Below are 23,938 nucleotides of genomic sequence, written 5' to 3' on the forward strand. Positions count from 1 at the left end.
AATGTCTAATTGAAAAGTGATTTTGAAGAAAAAAACCAAAATGTTTCATTTTGAAAATGTAAAAATGAAATGTTTTGATATTTTCTGACTTTTATTTTGGTTACACAAACAATCTGATGAAAATGACATGACTTCGCAAATTGTTCACAGCTTTGCATGTTTTGCCAACAAAAAATTTAAATGAAAAATTTCACCCAACTCTACTTTTTAATACAATGTTTGCTCTGTTGAGTATATTAATGCAGCACTTCTTATCTGTAGATATCAAAGCACTCTAAAAAGGATATTAATATCCTTATCCACATTTTCTATAAAGAGAAATGTAGGCACTGGGAGACTAAGTAACTTGTCCAAGGTCATGCAAAAGGCCAAAGACAGATCTAGGAATAGAACCCTCCTCTCTTGGATCACAGTCCAGTACTTATTCTACTGGATTAAAAAACAGACACATGAAAAACACAGTGAATACATCTCCGTTCTATAGAAAAGATTGATGACAATATGAACATGAAAATGTACAAAAACGTCTTGTGTGCAATGATTTTAAGTGCTCAGAAATGATAAATATGTGGTTCAACAGTATTTCATATCTGAAATTACTATGATAGAGAAAAGGTGGTGAATACTAACACCCACATAGGTCACAGATGGGTGGAAAAAAATTAGTTTTCACTCCCCAGATCACATTTCAAGTTTATATTTAATATGATTTTAATTATTAAAATGCAGTACAGCAAGTTCTGTAAAAAATAAAATATGCCTATGTATTTAATGAGCACATTTGTTTACAATTTATAAAACTGAGAGAGGAGATTAGTTTTTACTTCCATAAATAAAGACTGTGTTTCTTGCATGGGAAATAATTAGGTTAATATCTTTGTGAGGAAGTACTTTCATTCACTTATTTTTTTAATTATTTTGTTGAAATTATTTTTTAAAATCATTTGTCCTAAAATTAATGAATATTCAAGCTATTTTTATATCTACGAAAAACATTTTATATTAGTTTTCAGTATTTCAGACACTCAAGGTTGTAGCTGCTGGGACACTGAAGAAGAAATGAAGCTGTTAAAGAAATCATCTGAACCCTCAGAGCCAAGCTGGAGTATGAATTTACTTACTACTATTTTAAAAGTGTGCTGGTGCACAGACACACAATGGCACAGACAACTATTGCTGAGCAAAATCATGCAGTAATTGCTTCAGCTATGTCTGATGATAATGCAGGTTTAACTGAAAGAGTAAAAATGGCTAATAATGAGTTATTTACTGGATGGTTTAAAATCATCTACCTGAAGAGATACACTAGAGAAGACATATATGCTGCTAATAATGATTCAGAGCATGCAAGCCAAGCCTATTGCCTTCCTCTTACACTACAGCATTTTAACACATCTAAATCAAATAGAACATTTAAATCACCTTGAATGCTGGCAAACATTGCAGAACTGAATGTACTGGCCACAGCCCATGAGGTTTTGTTTTCAGTGGTCTAAGATTGGTCAGATGAATTTGGACCCAATGGTGGTGATTGGTTTTTGTTTGTTTGTTTGTTTGTTTGTTTGTTTTAATTTGGTGATTACTGCATATTCACAAGTAATGTGGAGACGGCTTGCCAGTTTCTATGGTAGGAATAGGAAACTTTGTTTGTCTCATTGTTTAGATGGCCAAATGCCTCACTGCGCCAAAACCATACTTTCTTGGTCCTGGCAGGCTTTGACAGTCACTAATCCACTTCTGAGTGATTACCAACAACGCCACTGGTGTCCTTTAGACAGCTCAATATCATAAATGAGTGCTCTGATACTGTTTCTACTGGCTCTAATACTGCTTTAAGGAGAGGGGAGACCCTGAGTGTCTAAAGTTGAGATCTTAAAACAATATTTAGAGACTTAAATAAAATTGGGATGATTTTCAGAAGTTCTGAATTCCCAGAAATCCCAGAGGATACCTCTTGAAAATCAGTTTTATCCAGTTTCATTTGTGAACTGGACTAAAAAAACTAAGTCTTAGCTCACCCAATTCAGCATTTATATAGTAACAACTTTTAAACACTGTTGGTCTTGTCTGATTTCTACAGATTCTCTTCCTCTTTTTTCCCAGGTTGCAGTTTTGGCTCCTTCCTTATTATCTTTTTATTATAACTCTAGCTTTGTGGGAAGAAGAGACCTTGACAATAACAGCAGAACATACTGTAGTTTAAGTAAAAAAAAAAAATCTTAAGGCTTAAAAAATTATTTTGGGGGATGAATTACATTCACTCATCTAAGATAAGTTATGTCTGCACATCTAGGCAGGAAGGCCAAAATCTTCAAAGGTATTTAAGTGCATAACTCCAACTGAAATCAAAAAGAGTTAGGCATGGTCAAAGAGTGACTGGCCCCTTTAAGTGGGAGTTGGGTCCAGTATACCTGTGACTCATCAGCTGTCTCCCACTTGGGTTTAAGTGAAGGCATGTAAGCTAAGAAGGAGTCAGACAGAAAGAGGCAGGGGAGTGCAATCTGGAAAAGAAATTGAAAGAATCAGGAGGAGCAGGTGAGAGCTGCTTGAAAAAGAGGGAGACAGAAGTTGCAGCAGTTAATTGCTTGAGGGAAAGAGCTGCAGAACATGTGAAGGAAAGCAGTAACTCAGAGCTGCCAGTGATAAGATCTGTGGAAAGCTATGTGCAAGGTGGGGAGGGTAATAGCTGGGGAACACAGCCAAGTAGTGGGATGGCTTGTGAAGACGCCCCTGGGAATGACAGGGAAAACCAGAGTGGTCAGTGTAAGTTGATTGACTCTGGAGGGAAGTCCCAAGGAGCAGGTTTGGACTAGCAGGCAAGAAGACCTGGGGAGTGTAATGCTGCAGGGAGCCCATTGGCAGAAGACCCAAGTTGGGGGCAAGAGCTAATGAACAAATGGTTGGTCTCAGAGGGAGGTTGCCTCGAGCTTGGTTAGGACTCACAGGTAAGGAGGTGTGGAGGAGTGAAACACTGCAGGGAACCCAGTGATGGGAAACCTAACTTGGGGCTATAGAAGAAGACCCCAAGTAGAGAAGTGGGGTTTTATCTCCCAGGTGGCCTGGAGAATGAGGCCCTGGAAGAGGGGCTAAGGGAACTGGGACAGGGATATGATAGAGGTATATAAAATCATGAGTGGTGTGAAGAAAGTGAATTAGGAAAAGTTATTTACTTTTCCCCATAATAAAAGAACTAGGGGCCACCAAATGAAATTAATGGGCAGCAGGTTTAAAACAAATAAAAGGAAATTCTTCTTCCACACAGCGCACAGTCAACCTGCTGAACTCTTTGTCTGAGGAGGTTGTGAAGGCTAGGAATATAAAAGGCTTTAAAAGAGAACTAGATACATTCATGGAGGTTAAGTCCATTAATGACTATTAGTCAGGATGGGTAAGGAATGATGTCCCTAGACTCTGTTTGTCAGAGGGTGGAGATGGATGGCAGGAGAGAGATCACTTGAGCATTACCTGTTAGTTTCACTCCTTCTGGGGCACCTGGCATTGGCCACTGCCAGCAGACAAAATACTAGGCTGGATGGACCTTTGATCTGATCCAGTATGGCCATTCTTATGTTCTTATATACAGCAGTTGGTGAGTTGCAGGTGAGTCACCTGGAAATGATGACCATTGAATGAAATTGAAGAGCTGTTGTGTTGTAACCTTGCTTTCTTTGGAGGATTTGAGTGTAACTGTTTATACTATGAGGTATCTGTGGATTATGGCAGTTTATATAAATAAAAGTACTTAAATCTGCTGCTGAGACATGATATTCCTTTGCCTGGGTATAAAGGTAAAACTGAGGTAAGTGTGTGTGTAGTGCCCCAGGCAGCCACAGGAGAGCACCCCGTGCAGGGATGCCCTTTCACAGGCACTTAAATCTTTCCTCAAAAGAGATCACTCTATTGATTGATCGATCTAGGTTCTTATATGTTCTTTGTAGTGTTGTTGTAGTCGTGTTTGTCCAAGGATATGAGAGAGCCAAGGTGGGTGAGGTACTACTACTACTACTATAATCTTTTCTATCAACATAAGTTGGTCCAATAAAAGATATTATCTCAGCCACCTAAGTTCTTATATAATATTGAATGACTTTCAAGTACTTAAAAAGGAATTAACTCTCTCAATCTCTTTCATTCTTTTGATCATCTGAAATTCAAAAAGGAATCCTACAAAAAGTGGAAAAATGGGCAAATTGCAAAAGATGAGTACAAACACTGGTGAAAGTATGTAATGATAAAATCAGCAAGGTTAGAAAGCAAATGAATTATACCTAGTAAGGAACATAAAAGGCAATAAGACGAGATTCTTTAAATACATTAGGAGCAAGAAAAGGACACAGGAAAGTGTAGGTCCATTACTTAGCAAGGAAGGAGATATAATAACTGATGCAAAAAGTCTGAGGTGTTAAATCCCTGTTTTGCTTGACTTCACTAAAAATATTAATTGTGACCAAATGCTTAACTTAACTCATGCAATATTGAAAAGACTGAAGGCACAAAAGACAGAATAGGGAAATAACATGTTAAAGAATATTTAGATAAGTTAGATGTATTCAAGATGGCAGGGCCTGATGAAATCAGTACTTAAGGAACTAGTTGAAGCAATCTCAGAACCATTAACAATTATCTTTGCAAATTCATGGAGAATGGGTGAAGATTGGAGGGGGTAAACATAGTACCTATCTTTATAAGGGGGAACAAAATAGGACCAGGTGAATTATAGGCCAGTTAGCCTAACTTCAATGTCTGGAAAGATCCTGGAACAAATTGTCAAACAATCAATTTGTAAGCACCTAGAGCAGGGGTTCGCAACCTCTGGCATGTGGCTCGCCAGGGTAAGCACCCTGGCGGGCTGGGCCAGTTTATTTACCTGCTGCATCAGCAGGTTTGGTTGATTGCAGCTCACACTGGCAGCAGTTCGCTGCTCCAGTAGGTTCTTTTATTGTTTTTAATGTTTTCTCTTTAATGCTTTGTACTTTAAGAACAAAGTAGGCTTGCTTAGAAAGAACTATGGGTAACTTATAATACCTGGGGCAATTGCAGCTATTAACCATCTGTAAAGAGAAAGCAAGCAGGTGTCCTTGGACAGCCTGCCTGTGCTAGGAAATTCTCCATGAAGGCACAGAACTGTGCAGCCTGGAGATGCCCTGTTAGAAAGGAGAGATGTGTGGATCTCCACCCAAGAGGGGCAAGTGGAGCTGGAAGCCTGAGATTAGTTTCACAGTTGTACCCATGAGGGGAAATACAGATGCAGCTGCCCTGAACTCTCCCAATGCCCTTCATTCTTTGTTTTTAGATGTATACATTTACATGTAGCCATATTAAAACACATATTGTTTGCTTGTGCCTAGCTTACCAAGTGTCGCAGATTGCTCTATATCAGTGATCTATATTCTTCATTATGTACCACTCTCCCAATTTTCATGTCACCTACAAACTTCATCAGTGATAGTTTTATGTTTGCTTCCAGGCCATTAATAAAAACGTTAAGTAGCCTAAGCCTAAGAATCAAAACTTACTGAACACATTAGAAACATTCCCATTCTATGATTCCACACTTTCAAATACATTTTGAGACCTATCAATAAGCCACCTTTTAATCCATTTAATTTGTCTAGGTTTTTTTAATCAAAATGTCATGTGGTACCAACCCAAGTACCTTACAGAAGTCTAAGTAGCAATGCTATTGCCTCTATCAATCACACTTGTAATCTCAATTCAAAAAAATATATTGAATTCATTTGATGAGATCTATTTGCATGAAACCTGTGTTGATTGCCATTAATTATATTGCCCTTCTTTAACTCTTTATTAATTGAATTCATATCAACTGATACATTATCTTGTCCGGGATCAATACCAGACTGAAAGACCTGTAATTATTCAGGTCATCTCATTTACTCTTTTTAGAAATCGGCACATTAACTTTCTTCTAGTCTTCTGGAATATAATTAGTCTTTCAACTGTGTGTAATAAAATGAGGAGGGTGATCAAAAATTGGTTCTTTCATGCCCTAGTAATTATGACTAGAGCCAGACAAATTTTTTGCTGGAATATTAATTTGTAAAAAATGTAGTTTAGGAGTACCAAAAACTATTTGTGAGTTCAAATCAATTTTGACAAATAGCTCTTGTGTAATGGAGAGGAGAAGATTTTTTTAAAGTTAAAATATATTTTAATTTTTCAAAACTGCCTTTTTTGTTTTGTAGCTAGATTTATTTAAAACAAACAAGTAAAAAAAACCACTCAAAAATAAATGAAACAAATTAAACCAAACAAACAAAAAATTGATTTTAGACAAATGAAATTTTGTTTGACCCCAAATGATTTTTTTTTCATATTTTTTGGTTCAGTCACCAAATTGAAAAAAAACAGTTATTCACTGATCTCTAGTTATTGACCCATAAGCTGACATGTTGTTTTAGTATTTTCTGTTATATTCCCTCTTCCTTGCTGTACTATTAAACACCTAATAGAAAGAACTTTTATTCCCAATCAACTTCTCTCCCACTACAATGTCAAAAACTGCAACAAGAACAAACAAAATACAAAACTCCTCACGTTAGACCCAAATTGCATAGAAAAAATAAGAAGAGCATTCATACACTCTTCAGAACAGCTACTCTAACATTAACATTATTTTATACAATGTGCCTAAGCTAATAATAGCAGTTGATGCTTTTAAGACTATCTGAAATGCATTAGTAAGTTCTGCTTTTGTTCACTAAGATAAGGCAAAGAAAAGGAATAGCTGTTATTAACTAGATAGTCTCTTACTTGTTTCAATAATTAGGAAGAGTTTTATGAGTGCAGGCGACAGAACATTCATAGGACATGGGACAGCACTATGAACTTCATTAATAGTAGAAGATATATGATTCTGAGAGAGGTTAAATTGTTTAGGATCATAAACAAAACTATTTTGGAGAGTGACAGTGGAAAGAGGAAGCCATAATAGACAATAACATCTTTATGTCTCAAATCCTAAATCTGTAGAATGGAGATAATAACATTTAGCTTTCAGACTTGGTGAATTAATAACTGAGAGCCTGTCCTTTCTAAAATGCCTTTAATTCCATGATCACAAAATACCTCATAGCCTAATTCTGCTGCCATTAAATTTAATGGGAATTTTGTCACTGATTTCAGTGGCAGCAGGATTTAGTTCTACAAGCACATTGGTATAATCGAGTAAGACCCACATTAGAACTTCAACAAGGTAGTATTAAAAATATTTGCCAGTGTCAACTACAATGAAATAATTATATCCTAAAATACTTGGCTTTTTAGTATTAAGCTTGCTGGATATCATTGGAAAGAGTTAAACAAATACAATTTAACAAAACCAAAACCACACAAAAATGATTAAATGGAAATCCTCATTTGGCATATTTTTACACCACTACCCTGTATGTGTTCCTCCATACAAACACAAATATTTGTGTTCTTTTCCCAAGATCTCTTCTCCCAAGCCATGACTGTGATTGATGCTTAAGCCATTCATCTCACACAAAGGTTTTGCAGCTAGCAGAATTTACAAGTACCTTTTGTCCTTCAGCTTTCCCATCCACTATGACACACCCACTTCACTTGAAAAAATATTTTTCTTTACACAGCACCTACAGTAAAACATGCACTTTCAGCTCTTCTCTACTATTAAAACATATTGTCTTTTGCAACTCTAATTCCCTCCAAGAGTCTGAATACTATGCTACCATATCACATGGTGATTTCATTGGTCCGAAGGCTTCTACACCTAGACATTTCCCAGTGAATCAAGGTCCCCCAAATTAATAACATTATGCAAATCTGCTTTATTATATTTAGGTATTATCCTAGTTGCAGTTCTGTATATAAATATGTTCATTTAACCCTAAACACAGAAAAGGAATTAGTTAACCAGAAACAAAGAGAAAATACTAAATGTTTTATTTATATTTTTATTTATTTATTTATTTATTTATTGTAAAGCACTTTAGGCCAGATTCTACCTTTAGTCACAATGGACTAGACCCACAAAGGGACTTAGATACCAAACTTTTACTTTAGATGCCTGAACCAAACAGTTTGACTCCACTGAGATCCTTAAAACTCCCACTTAGTGGCTGTCTAACCCTAAAAGTACCTGATTTCTCTAAGCTCTATATCAGGGATCAACAACCTTTGGCACACTGCCCAGCAGGGTAAGCCCTGGTGCGCTGGACCAGTTTGTTTACCTGCTGCATCCGTGGGTTTGGCCAATTGCAGCTCCCACTGGCCATGGTTCACTGCTCTAGGCCAATAGGGGCTGTGAGAAGCTGCAGTCAGCACATCCCTCGGCCGCACCGCTTCCCCCATTGGCCTGGAGTGGAGAACTGCAACCAATGGGAGCTACAATCGGCCGAACCTGCAGACACGGCGGGTAAACAAAGTGGCCCAGCCCACCAGGCTTACCCTGGCAAGCTGCGTGCCAAAAGGTTGCTGATCCCTGCTCTATATTCTCTATATTCTCTAAGACTTATATTTCTGTTGCTGGGCAAAACCACCTATCTCCTGATTCCACCAAGCTACTTGGTGCCCTAGGTAGTAATCAGATCAGGAATTTGGGATCTGGTTGGTGTGTGTCCCCTAGAGCCCAGTGGTTAGGGCACTGACCTAAGAGGCAAGAAACTTGCTTTCAGATCCTTGTTCTGACTGATTTGGAGTAGGAACTTGAACCCAGGACTCATACATGGTGTGAGTGCCCTAACCACCAAGCTGTTAGGCATTCTGGGGTGGATGTGTCTCAGTTGTTCCTATTGATTAATTATATGATTAGTGTAGACTATGCTTCAATGCACTTAATTAAGTAGAACAATTATATTTGATGGGTAAAAAAAAACAAGAGGTGAACAGGGCAGTGTAAATTTATCACTTTGATGACAAGAGATATTTTTTCTTCCATTGTGAGGCAATATCTAATATACATGGATATAAATCACAACTCAGCAGCCCCAACAGCATCTGAGGCTTGCACATCCGGAAAGCCCTGCAAGAATCTCTGCTCCTGAAGGGAACGGAAGGAGGCTCCCAAGCTGTCTCTTTCCTCTGTTTCTAATTGATTTTTTTAGATGGGGCAGAGGAAAAGCAGCATAGGGGAAAACAGAGGAAGAGCTGGGGCAAGGGAAGCTTCCAAAATTACTTCCCTCATTCAAGAAAAATCTTTTTGCTACTAAGGAGTGGAGAAAGTAGATTCCTTTAAAGCTGCTTGCCCATTCATTTCTCTACTTGGTGCCACATCCTCAATTTCTCTGCTGGAGCTGCCAAACACAGGAACATGTTGGATATCAGCCACTCAGGGAAGTAGCAGATATAGGAATCTTTTGTAGATGTAGGTCTCTTTTTGTAGATGACTCTTTTGCCAGCAAAAGCAACAACCAGCACAAGAAGACAGACAAATTGGCATAAGGAGGGATGACAGAAAGATGCAGAGCCACTGAGGAACTGGGAATAATGAGAAGATGTGCAGAACAATCAAGGACTAGGATGAGGGAAGTCAGAGTGGGTTGAGATGGACATTTTTGGTTGAGTGGCTATAATGGGAAAGGGTATTTCAAAGATGCTCAGAGTTGTATAGTAGTGTCAACCCACCTTCCCTTTGGAACTTCACTCATGATAGAGAAGGAACAGCTCTGAATATATATATATATATATATATCCTCTGAGCTATGCAAACAGGCATGGAACAAATAGAACATCGTCAGCGGTCAGTAGATTGCATTACAAAATTCTGTGTACACGAGTAACATTCTCTCTTAAAAACCTTTACAGTACTACCACTGAAGAGCACATCCACAACCAAGAGACTAGAATTTTGCCTAATGTCAAATTTCTGTCCTAAAATAGCTGAGCTTCCAGAACTGTTCAAAAAAGAAAAGATTGTCATTGTTAAAATAATGGACAAAGTGTATTCTGTTTGTCTTTGTTCCTGAAAACAGCTTAACCCTACTGCTCAAACTAAAAACAAAAACCCAACAACTAAAACCTTCTCCTGAGCTGTGAATGAACATGGGGAATTTGAGCCTGAAAGGCAAAATATTAACAGAATTATAGTATTTAAGAATGGCTCATTAGAATGAAAAAAACTTTGTGTACTATTAACTGTAAATGTTGCTATGGACTCAACATATTTTTTTTACATAGTCTGTGAGATAGTAGTCTGCAATTAAGGGCAGTAGTCTGCAATTAAGGATCTAGCGGTCAGCCCACTCCATCACCTAGCATGGCAAAATTTAGGTTTGAAAAATCTAATAGGAAGATATAGAGATATCTATAATTGGGAGAGGAGGAAAACAGCCTTAGCAATGGGTAATGCTTGGAGAGGGAATCCTGGTACTATAACTTCAAGAGCTAGGGACCAGGCACTTTGCTAAAAGGGCAGGGCAAGGTTCTTTTCTCACCCAACCAATTCAAAAAGTGTTCGGAGAAGGGAAACAGCATCAAAGCTGCCTTTTCCCTCACAGGAGGGCAGACACTGGTGGAGAAAGCTGGTCTGCTGAACCCTCCAGGGAGGAAGGCTAACTGGAGATGGTGTTCAGCTGAAGGGACCTGGCAAAAGACTTGCAGCTGTCTTAAACTTAAACCAGCTCCTGGAAGGTAGGGTAGGACTAACTCAAGGAAAAGTGGCCTGAGATTCCACCCTAACTCTGGGAAAAGAGCTGGAAGTCTGAGCTACAACTCCAAGTCCAGAGATAGGGATGAGGGAAAATCTCTGTTTGAAGGAGAGAGATATTGCTTCAGACTGTATAGAATGTAATTCCCAGCAAGGAGGAGAGAAGGCTGGTGGAGATCTGGCTCTAGATACCAGCGTTCCAAGCATGTGCTTGGGGAGGCCCTTTTCAAGGGGCGGCACGCCACTTTCTTTTTTTTTTTGCTTTGGCAGCAGCACTCCGGCTTTTTTATTTATTTTTTTTGCTTGTGGCAGCAAAAGCTCAAACAAACCTGGAGACAGCCCTGCCTGTTTAAAGGAGGGGTAAAACAGAATACCTTAAAACAAGAACCAATCCAACTCCAAAGAGTGTATTCTACTGGGAAATGTATGTTCATAAGGGAGAACAACTGACAATTCCCATGCAAAAGCTAGAGAAGTTACTTGTCATAGTCCAGCTACATGATTACACTCCACCATTAAGAAAACAAGTGTAAATCTGTATCAGCCGAGACTATGTGGCACTGATTTTCCATGTCCTTTAGAGAATCATAGAATCATAGACTATCAGGGTTGGAAGGTACCTCAGGAGCTCAACTAGTCCAACCCTCTGATCAAAACAGGACCAATCCCCAACTAAATAATCCTAGCCAGGGCTTTGCAAGCCTGATTTTAAAAACCTCTTAGGAAGGAGATTCCACCACCTCCCTAGGTAACCCATTCCAGTGCTTCACCACCCTCCTAGTGAAAAGCTTGTTCATAATATCCAACCTAAACCTCCTCCACTGCAACTTGAGACCATTACTGCTTGTTCTGTCATCTGGTATCACTGAGAACAGTCTAGATCTATCCTCTTTGGAACCCCCTTTCAGATAGTTAAAAGCAGCTATCAATTCTCCCTCATTCTTCTCTTCTGCAGACTAAACAATGCCAGTTCCCTCAGTCTCTCCTCATAAGTCATGTGATCCAGCCCCCTAATCATTTTTGTTGCCCTCTGCTGGACTCTTTCCAATTTCTCCACATCCTTTTTGTAGTGTGGGGCCCAAAACGGGACACAGTACTCCAGATGAGGCCTCACCAATGTCAGATAGAGGGGAATGATCACGTCCCTTGATCTGCTGGCAATGCCATTACTTATACAGGCCAAAATGCTGTTAGCTTTCTTGGCCACAAGGGCAAGCTATCGACTTATATCCAGCTTCTCATCCACTGTAACCCCTAGGTGTTTTACTGCAGAACTGCTGCTTAGCCATTCGGTCCCTAATCTGTAGCAGTGCATAGGATTCTTCCGCCCTAAGTGCAGGACTCTTCACTTGTCCTTGTTGAACCTCATCAGATTTTCTTTTCGCCCAGTCCTCTAATTTGTCTAGGTCTCTCTGTATCCTATCCCTACCCGCTAGTGTATGTATCACTCCTCCCAGTTTCATGTCATCTGCAACTTGCAGAGGGTGCAATCCACGCCATCTCTAGATAATTAATGAAGATATTGAACAAAACCGGCCCCAGAACCAACCCTTGGGGGACCCCACTTGATACAACTATGATATCCACCTGCTGAAGTGAAGAAACAGATTGACAGAGCCAGAAGAGTACCCAGATGTCACCTACTACAGGACAGGCCCAACAAAGAAAGTAACTGAACGCTACTAGCCATCACCTACAGCCCCCAACTAAAACCTCTCCAGTGCATCATCAAGGATCTACAACTTATCCTGAATGACGATCCATCATTCTCACAGATCTTGGGAGACAGGCCAATCCTTACTTACAAACAGCCCCTAAACCTGAAGCAAATATTCTTCAAGTTAACTGTTCCTGGTGTACATTTTAGCATAATACCCTGTACATATCTGATCTAAACCTTGGTACAGGTGCCATCACTCCTGTGACCTAAATGCTAGGTTAACTTGTATTTGTGGAAGAGCACCACACAACAAAAACACTAACCCAGGAATCTATCCTTACAACAAAGCCCATTGCCAACTCTGTCCACATATCTATTCAGGAGATAACATCATAGGACCTAATCACATCAGCCACACTATCAGAGGCTCGTTCACCTGCTCATCTGCCAATGTGATATATGCCACCATGTACAGCAATGCCCCTCTGCCATGTATATTGGCAAACCGGACAGTCTGTATGTAAAAGAATAAATGGATACAAATCAGATGTCAAGAATTATAACATTCAAAAACCAGTTGGAGAACACTTCTATCATAACCTAGTCCCAGATTTGGACCTTAGCGTCCAAAATATGGGTGTTAGCATGAAAACCTTCAGGCTTAGTTACCAGCTTGGACCTGGTAAAGCTGCCACCACCCAAAAAATTAGAGTGTTTTGGGGCACTCTGGTCCCCCAAAAAACCTTCCCTGGGGACCCCAAGACCCAAATCCCTTGAGTCTCACAATAAAGGGAAATAAACCTTTTCCCTTCCCCCCTCCAGGTGTTCCTGGAGAGATACACAGAAGCAAACTCCGTGAATCTAAACAGAGGGAGTCCACCCTCTCTATTTCCAGTCCTGGAAACACAAGCACTTCCCTCTTCACCCAGAGGGAATGCAAAGTCAGGCTAGTAAATCTAACACACACAGATTTCCCCCTGACTTCTTCCTCCCACCAGTTCCCTGGTGAGCTGCAGACTCAATTCCCTGGAGTTCCCCACTAAAGAAAAACTCCAACAGGTCTTAAAAGAAAGCTTTATATAAAAAAGAAAGAAAAATACATAAAAATGGTCTCTCTGTATTAAGGTGACAAATACAGGGTCATTTGCTTAAAAGAATATTGAATAAACAGCCTTATTAAAAAAGAATACAATTCAAAGCATTCCAGCAACTATAGACATGTAAATACAAAACAACAAACCATCTTTGTACTCACAACTTGGAAACAGAAGATTAGAAAGCAGGAAATAGAAAAAATCACTCCTCATAGCTGAGAGAGTACAGGCAGAAGACCCAAGAACAAAGGACTCACACACAAACTTCCCTCCACCCAGATCTGAAAAAGTCTGGTTTCCTGATTGGTCCTCTGGTCAGGTGCTTCAGGTTACTATTTTTTTTTAGGTGAAAGAGACATTAACCCTTAGCTATCTGTTTATGACAACTTCCACCTCCCTGACCACTTTATTACAGACCTAAAAGTCACAATATTACAACAAAAAAACTTCAAAAACAGACTCCAACGAGAGACTTCTGAATTGGAATTAATTTGCAAATTGGACACCATTAAATTAGGTTTGAATAAATACTGGGAGTGGATGGGCCATTACACAAAGTAAAACTATTTTCCCATGCTTATCTTTCCCACGCATACAGTTCCTTATATCTCCTTGTCAAGTGCTGGAAATGGGCCATTTTCATTACCACTACAAACAGTTATTTTTCTCTCCTGCTGACATCAGCTCACCTTAACTGATCACTCTCCTTATAATGTGTATGGTAACAACCACTGTTTCATGTTCCCTGTGTGTATATATCTATATATATCTTCCTGCTGTATTTTCCACTGCATGCATCTGATGAAGTGAGCTGTTGCCCATGAAAGCCTATGCTACAATAAATGTGTTAGTCTCTAAGGTGCCACAAGTACTCCTATTTTTTTGCTTGTACAGACTAACACGACTACTACTCTGAAACCACTTGATACCATCTGCCAACTAGACATGGAACCCTTGATCACTATGCTTTGAGCTGATGATCTAGCCAGCTTTCTATCCATCTTATTGTACATTCATCCAGCCCATACTTCTTTAACTTGCTGGCAAGAATACTGTGGGAGACCATATCAAAAACTTTGCTAAAGTCAAGGAATAACACGTCCACTGCTTTCCCTTCATCCACAGAGCTATTTATTTCATCAGAGAAGGCAATTAGGTTAGTCAGTCATGACTTGCCCTTGGTGACTGTTCCTGATCACTTTCCTCTCCTTTAAGTGCTTCAGAATTGATTCCTTGAGGACCTGCTCTATGATTCTTCCAGGGACTGACTTTATTAATATTTTTGTGAAACAGTTCTATTCTATACTGAAGCAATATGTCCCTTTTAATGTCATTGAAAAAAAAATACAGTCCTGAACCACTCTAACTTCCCTATTGCTGGGAGAGACTTTAAATATGTTTATGGATGGATAATGTTCTTTGTAAATAACTAATGGAATGCTAAATCCAATTCACTGCATCTGAGGCAATATAAAAATCTATGAATATGCATTAACATCTTCAAATGAATCTCCATAAGCTTATAAGTGATAGATAGGAGGGAAACATTTATCATTGCACTATTTGTACATCATAAGTGATTGCATTCTACTCAAAGTATAAAAAGATCCTCATTGGAACAATGCTTGACTGGGTCATAAATGTAAATATAAAAGTGCTCTGGCAAAATTAAGCCAATTAGTATTAGATTGTGCCAATTATTGATTGGTTAGAAAGCAGCTACATTACAAAAAACAAACAAAAAAACAAAACCACAATGTTTTGTAGAATGATCAGGAAAGCAATTAGAAAGTTTTTTTAAAAAACTCTCAATATTGACCCCTTCCTGCATGTGGAACAAATTAAACTGAACTAAGGAAACAAATTAAAAGACAAGAAAAAATGTATAATGTGTCTCATTGAAGAACAATTTATAATCCTCTGGTTTTAATAATTTAAAACCTGAAATCAGTTCCTTAAAGCAGGACATAGTTCATGCAAATAGATAGATACAGTTTGGGGGATCCATGCTTTCAGGCAGAGATGGTGGGCACAAATTTTACAGAGGCAGTTGAAAAATGATGTGAAATGTAGTCGGAAGCCCTTTGAATTATGGGATAGATAAAACTGCATCATGTGATGGTGATCATAGAATCATAGACTATCAGGGTTGGAAGGGACCTCAGGAGGTCATCTAGTCCAACCCCCTGCTCAAAGCAGGAGCAATCCCCAACTAAATCATCTCAGCCAGGGTTTTGTCAAGCCAGGCCTTAAAAAGAAAAAAACTTGCAGAGGGTGCAGTCCACACCATCTTCTAGATCAGTGTTTCCCAAACTTGGGACTCCACTTGTGTAGGGAAAGCCACTGGTGGGCCGGGGCAGTTTGTTTACCTGCCGCGTCCACAGGTCAGGCCGATCGCGGCTCCCACTGGCCATGGTTCACTGCTCCAGGCCAATGGGAGCTTCTGGAAGCAGCATGGGCTGAGGGATGTACTGACCGTCACTTTCTGTGATCGGCCACAGCTGCAGATGGGACAGGTAAACAAACTGCCTTAGCCTGCCAGGGGCTTTCCCTACACAAGTAGCTCCCAAGTTTGGGAAAAACTGCTCTAGATCATTCATAAAGATGTTGAACAAAACTCGCCCCAGGACCAACCCTTGGGGCACTCCACTTGATACCAGCTGCCAACTAGACATGGAGCCATTGATCACTACCCTTTGAGCTCGATGATCTAGCATGCTTTCTATCCACTTATAGTCCATTCATCCAGCCCATACTTCTTTAACTTGCTGGCAAGAATACTATGGGAGACCATATCAAAAGCTTTGTTAAAGTCAAGGAATAACATGTCCACTGCTTTCCCCTCATCCACAGAGCTAGTTATCTCGTCAGAGAAGGCAATTAGGTTAGTCAGGCCTCCAAGATGCACTGCAATCCATTCCCAGAACTCCTTGCAGCAGAAGGGGTTGATTTGCACAGTGGGATAGCTACCCACAGTGCACTGCTCTCTCTGTTCATGCTAGAGCACCAACTATGGATGTTCTCCATTGACTGAAGGAGCATTCTGTGAACATGCGCAATGTTAGAGCACTCTCCAGAACAATGGAGAGTTTATGATCATTGATGTAGCTTAACTTACAGATGTATTGTGAGGATAATAATATTAAGAAGTATGAGGCATTCAGGAATTCGGGCTGGACATACAAAAGAAGTTAGGCATTGTAATACTAACTCTTTGGAGTTAGGCACGTATTCTGTTTTTTGCAAGAAGCTGGGAGGGGAAAAGTGGAGAGGACTTTTAGCCAAGTGGTTAGGGAACTTATCTGGTATGCAGAAATCACCTCTCCCTTCATCTGAGCAGGAGAGAGGATGTGAACAAGGATTAGCCATTGTTTTGGAGAGTGCTCTAACATTATGCTATTGGAAATTCTGATGTAAAACACCCTCAATCTCTTCTGTTCAAGCTGTTGAACTCTGGATAAATAAATAGAGTGAAACATCCCATATCTCAATGGTTAGAGCACTCACCTGAAAGGCAGCTGGTACTTGTTCAGATCCCTTCTCCATCTCAGGTGGTGGTGGGGCTTTGTTTCCTACAACTCAAATGAGTATCCTAACCACTGGGTTAAAATTTTTGTGGGAAGTACTCCTCCCCCCCACCCTACTTCCCACCTTGACTTATGTGAACTTACCTGAGGGGTCCAATCCAGTAGATGCCCTCTAAGCATGCCCAATGGATTGGGCCCTACATGTGATTTAGACAGATGAATGCTTATCTTCCGCTGGTTCACAAACCACTCTGAGGCTTGCACAGAAGATAAGTGTCTGGATACCTAGAGGAAGGCAGAAGTGTGCATGCCTGAGGCAGCTAAGAAATTCTTACTGTGAAAACTTAAGTACCGACAGGGTTTGCTGGGAGCCTAAAACTAGGACTTAAGAACTTAACTCCTTTTGTGCTTCCAGGTCTATGATACTACAGTAAAGATAGCCACATAATTACATCAGATCAATAAACTGAAGTCAGTTATAAAGCTCCGGTTAACTTCAGTGGGAACAGAGTTAAGAAATACTGAGTGTTCCCCCTTTCCCCACCTCACAAATCTTACTCATATAGAATACATGGTGGTATGGTGTTATTTAAAGATTTAATTGACATGAGTTTAGAATGGGTGGATAATTCACAAGTGGCAAAGACACTTACCTTTCTCATGGTAAAATGCTCCAAGTCTAAATTTTCAGAAGAGACTCAAAATTTTGAGTGTGTCCATTTTTGGGTATTTGAGAAGTGTTAAAGGAGTCATATTTTCACATTCTGTAAATCAGTCCCCTTCTAAGGAATCTCTAAGTGAACATAGATGCTTTTTTTAGTCTTTTTTTGAAAATATAGCCATTACCATTTCTAGCTGAGTAGGATCCAGGATAGTGTAGCTTAAACGAGCTACTGGTTAAACAAGGAATGAATATTTCTGTTCTGAATCTTGGACAAATGTGATTTTCAAAGGAAATTCTACATTTTAGGAGAATCCTGGAAATATTTCCATACCAACTTGCTTTAAAAATAAAAACAAACAAACAAACAAAAAGACCTGGTGCCTGAACCTGCTCAAAGATTAAAATATAGATTTTTGGACATAGTGTGTTTGATAAATGCAGTTTATCACATTTCTCTGTACCTTATCAAATGGATAGCCCCTCTACATATATGTATTATATGCTGGGGAGAATCACGTGATAAATTGCAGAATCGTGTATTAAATTGAGCTATTTACTGTCATTATGGATAGTCTCACCTGCTCTCTGCTCATTGATCCTGGAACTCGTTCTCACATCTCAAACCCCTAAGCAGCCTCAAACAAGCACCATTTTTTAAAAAGTCAGTCTGGCAAAAAATCACCACATGTGGAAATCCAAATTACCTGGCCCTAGTCCTAGGACAGGTAAGTTTCATTTCTAGACAAGTGACAATTTATCTATACAGATAAAGATATCAAGGACCTGTTGACAGCAGTGCAAATTACATTAACCCCCAATTTAAGGCTCCTTTACACTGTTAAGCAACCTTAGAGTAAGTGAGAATGAGGCCTCATAATTTCAAACTATCTCATCCTGTAAACTCAAAGGGCTGAAAATTAGAGCTTAATGACATTAAAAATGATGAAATTCCCAGTTTTTCAATGGATCACACATCATCTCTCCCTAGTCCTGGAAGGTTAGGAGATAATAGATTGAACACTTTTATTCACAAAGAAAGCTACTGTAATTCAGTTTTATGGTTCCCTCTCTGAGTCCTGTGCTCTGAACCCTAGGCTTTTTTTACATATGGGAGCGAGGAGGGATTTCAGTACAAATGATACAGTCAAAAGCAATTTTTTTTCATGATGACTACATTGTAATATATATTTGTTTATTTAAATGAACTTGCTAAATATATTAATAGATTTTTAAGGGCATAAGGAACAATTATAATTATCTAGTCTGATCGGCACAACACAGGGTAGCCGGACGCAGACCCCTCTTCCCCCTCCCCACATTTGCTCTTTCAAATGCAGTCTGCACAGTTTCTCTTTTGAGTGCAGTCTGCACAGTTTTCTGTTATGCTGTTACAAAGCCACAAGCAGCAGGAACTCCCCAATGATGTTAGGTGATTGCTTAAAGCTGCATTGCTCTATATTACCAATTGTATTCATGCTTATAAATATATAATCAATTCATGTAAGGAATGAGTGAGAGAGTGTGAGTGACAGCCAATGGCAAAACAAAGAAGCAAATATTGCTTTTATGGAGCCATGGGATTATCTTAGTGAACGTATACATTTTGAGACTGGTGGCCAGGTAGGGTACCAACAAGGAAATGTAACAGCTTGCTAAACTTGGGACTGGAATGGAAGCAGTAGAGCCCTCCCACAGATCTGAAGGGACTTCAAGAATTCTCGTTGCCTCGTGGCTGATCTGCAGGCAGTTGTTGCCTGGCCAGCCACAGCCACCTGCAAAATCAAAACCAACATCCAGGCCTGCAGCCTGCCAGCAAATGGGTTGTGTGTGTGATTATAATTGCACAAGTAAGGGATGCCAATAAATCAAACCTCAGTGCTGCTCTAGTTCAACCTTTGTTTACGATTATTTCTTAGCTGGTTCCAAGAATGGGTAACACACAGGTAAAAGTATATTAAATAAAATAAACTATCATTTATTTTCATATTTTCCAAACCTTTGTGGCTTTAACTATTTGTGAAGTAACTACCATGCTGTTCTATATTACTGTAAAACTGGATTCTCAGCAAAAACAACTTTGGAACTTTTTAATATGGAATTTCAATATATTGTGACACTTATATTCACATTAAATAGTCCTTTACACTCTGAGTAGTCCCATTCAAGACAATGAGACTTCTTAGTGGAGTAACGCACTAGCTCACTCCTCTTGGGGAGTAAGGCACTAGTCAGCATGAGTAAGGGTATCACAGTCTAGCCCATATGTATTAGCTACAGGTTTGAATTAAACCCAAGAACTGGATGGAAATTATCTGGATTCAGACTTCATGGTTAATATTTGTAAAGTCTACAATTGACCTAAACTAAGCCCTGGATTTGAATACCTCTCTATCCTGGAATAATTTTGACCTGTTTCCTCACTTTCTTGGCTCTTTCTCACTACTTTTATAAAAATATTTAAAAAGAAACACATATATAGGAAAAGTTAAAGTAATACTTAAAGTCAAAAAGCAAGGCAACTCTGAGAAAATAGTACATCAGTTCAGTTCCCTTCTCCGTCTTTGCTGTTGCTCTCCCCTTCCTCAATAGTCAGTATCCTGTTTCCTCAGTTCTTGTCACACAAAAATTCTGATTATCCAGTGCACATAGACTTCGTGGACCAAAATCTGTTCTGTTGGATCTGTGCAAATCCAGGGAGTTAAATTTATGCACCCACTAAGCTACACTGTTTTTGGTTTCTAAGTGCTCTATTCATATACTAATATTAATTTAATATAATTTTAGGTTAATTACATAATATATGTTGCTTCAAAAAATATTACTATACTAATCTCCTCTCCACTGTGTTGTATAAGTTAAAGTCAAGGTTGTCCCTTTCTTTCTATATTCAAAATATCCATTCAGTTTAAATGAAATAGAGCCCCAGCTCAAGAGCTGAGTATAAACTCTATCCTGAGTTCTCTCTCCACATTTCTGGAGATTAATCTCAGCTCCATTTATCCATGGAGTAACACTAATGTTGAAGATATGAACAAAAACCTGAAACTGTTAGGGATCATTTCCTAAGAGAACCAGAGCTGAGGGTGATTGAAATTGGTGGTTACAAAACAGATGCAGCTTGTTCCCAGGAAAGTAAGGTGATAGTAGCTATTTGAGGAACACTAGAAGATTGTGATATATTTTAAAATATGATGATTTTTTATTTATTTAGTCTGGGTATATTTTCATATGTACAACAACAAAACTAAGAAAGATCCTTTATGCTAGAACAAAGGTATTGGATTAGAACCTGTTCCAAAACTCAGTAAAATCAAGACAGTTATTGACTTTAGTGAGTTTTGGATTAAGTGGTAGCAAAATTAATTGAAGTCATCTTCACTTTACCTGTTTCCTTGTTTAAATGATGATGATAGAAGAAGAATGTCATTAGTACATTTTTAATCACACACAAATGATAACGTATACAAGCTAAGGGATCAATTCTGCCATTAACAGTGTCCAGTGTCCATAGTGTAACTTCTCTTTACAGTTATGTTTACCATTCTCTAAGTTCCTGATGTTAGTTCTGGAAATCTTACGTATGATATATTAGGTTTTCAAATTCTTTTCTCATTAAACATTGGTAATGCAACTTTCTTAGTACAGAAACTGTAGTTGTGACTTTTTTAAAAATAAGATCATTCAACAGTTCTTTTTTTTTTTTAATTCTGCAATTAAATATTACAGCCTTTTGAGAATGGGCATTTTGCGAATTTATAATACAGCCCGGTAGTAGATTTTTTGCAGTAATTCTCTCAAAAAATGTTTTAATTGTTTCAGGCAAGATACAGTTGTACTACTGTAGTTGGTGTATCCACATTCAGAGGAAGCAAGCTGATGCTTTTTGGATCCATTGTCATAAATTGTCCAGTGCAGTCTGCAGTCTCTGCAAGCAGCGTTATGTGGCCATGGAGTATTTTGGAATAGTAACATTTATTGAGGGTTCATATTTTGACATAATTTGCAGAATTTTGCAGAATTTTAAAATATTGATATATTTTATAGACACAGAATTCCCCAAGTGTAACTTGCAAAATATATACACATAGAAAATGCCTAAGCAGAAAATACAAATATAGCTTCATCACTAAGAATTGGCCACTTCACCTTGAATAGTGTCTTACCGTATTTGCTATTTAATTATGCTAAATAATCTGGTCCACTTTGTATTTAGCTATGGCACATTGAATATCTTTGCCAGACCTGAAGAAGAGTTCTGTGTCGCTTGAAAGCTGGTCTCCAAACTTTGGTCTAAAGATATTACCTCACCAACTTTGTCTCACCACTAAGAACTGGACATTTATCATTAAATTCAATTATATTTTTTCTCCCTAGAATATTATTTTGGCTTTGACAGGCAGAGAGTATATTAGTGCAGCAGTACCACTGAACAGTAGAAATACACTAATAGGACATGCAATATACTTCAATAGGTTGCAGGATGTCTTCTCTCCCATCATTGATCTTGCTCTTCTCTGATTACCCAAAGCACTTAACTACATGCTTATTTTCTAAGGATGTGCATAAGTCCCACTGAAGTATCTCTCTACTATTCAGAAGCAGATGTGATGCATAGGCGGAAAATGGAAGGTCAAGTGCCCCCCAGATTGGCCTACCAGGGGCAGGCTGTCTCAGGCAGAAACAGCTCCGTCCCAGCAGGCAGAGTGCTGTTGACCCTGGCTGAATGCAGGGTAGGAGGAGTCACTGGGCAGGAGAGACACATGGGGCCATCACATGTCCTCTCCTTTAGCTTGCACCCCTCCCCTCCCAGTATAGGGAGGCACCAGTTGTCTATGTTCAGAAGCATAGGATGCAGGACCATGTGAGTTTAATTATTGCAAGAATGGGAATAAGAGTTAGGCACCTGAAAGAAGGCTCTTAAATGTATTAGTGTACCTAGAAGGGAAGTTGGGGGGAGGGGGTGAAGGAGAGAGCCAACACATTTTACTGCAGCAAAAGTTTAGTCCTTTACAGGCAGATCTGAATATCTATATTCTAACAGTCAGATCCCAAACCATTATTTATCTGGCCCCAGAATGTATAGGGAGGCCCTGGACTGCTGTGCCTCTTGCCTGGATCATCCACTAGCTGCACCATAATGAGTTTTCAATGCTCAGTTGGTCTCTGTCCCCTTGGTCAGCACCCCATTTGAGAGTATTGGGATGTACTTGGTCAGGCCACTTGAAAATAGTGCATCCTAGTAATCCTAGTGCATACTAGTAATCATGGATTATGCCATCAGATATCTTGAGGCAGTGCTATTATGCTCCAGAAATGCAAAAGCCGTCACAGCAGAACTAATGAAGGTCTTTGCATGGGTGGGAGTGCCTCAGGAGAGTCAGGAAAGTCAACCAGCTTTACATTCTGGGAACTAAAGGATTTGTGCAGAGAAGTTAAGATAGTTTCTCTGAACTTCTGTCTACCATCCCTAAACAGATGGGTTGGTAAAGGGCATCAATCAGACACTAAAAAACATGTTAAGGAAGTTCATTTCCATAGACCCTTGTCACTGGGACTAACTGTTCCCACCTCCTTCTTGTTTGCAATATGGGAGGTATTGCAATCATCCACAGGTTTCTCCCATTTGAACTATTATATGGGAGGCAGCTTTAAGGGATTTTGGTGTAGTTTTGGAAATGAGTGAGGAACAGGACTCAAAAGCTGACAGCATTGTGCACTCTGTGCTCACCCTTTGCAAGAGGCTAGGAGCCTTAGGCACTTTTGCAAGGGTGAATGTCCTGAATGATCAGAGTACCCAAGAGGTGGCCTACAACAAAGGAGCTTTCCTCTGACTGTTCAGACCTAGGGATCCAGTGTTTCTCCTACTCCAGAGTCAAAATGTTGAGTCAACTGTCAGGGTCTTTTTAGAAATTATTTGCAATGTAGGCCTGGTAAGTAATGACAAAAGAAAAACAAATGTATGCCAATCTTTTAAAGCCATGGAAAACCTAGGAGGGCTTATTTATTGCCCTCTACCCTCTGGAACCAGAATTAGGGCCACAGGCTGACAGCATTTCTGTCTCAATTATGGACCATCCTGGGGGCTATCTCACAGCAGAACAGAAGGTCCAAGCTCAACAATTGGTAGCCACCTCCTCATTTATGTTTTTTACCAATCTGTGGCAAACACAACTCATCTTCCAGTGAATCCAAGTTGAGTCTGTACAACATGTCAGAGAGTCCCATTGCCTCTTCCTCAGAAGTTGAGAGAGATTGTGAAGAAGGCACTCCAATCCATGCTGGACCTTGGGATGATTGAAGGGAACTGTAGCAACTGGAGTCCAGTCATGTTGGTCCCCAAGTTGGATGGGACCACCTGCTTTTTTT

This window comes from Gopherus evgoodei, chromosome 1 (assembly GCF_007399415.2).
Source record: "Gopherus evgoodei ecotype Sinaloan lineage chromosome 1, rGopEvg1_v1.p, whole genome shotgun sequence".
NCBI classification, from domain to species: Eukaryota; Metazoa; Chordata; order Testudines; family Testudinidae; genus Gopherus; species Gopherus evgoodei.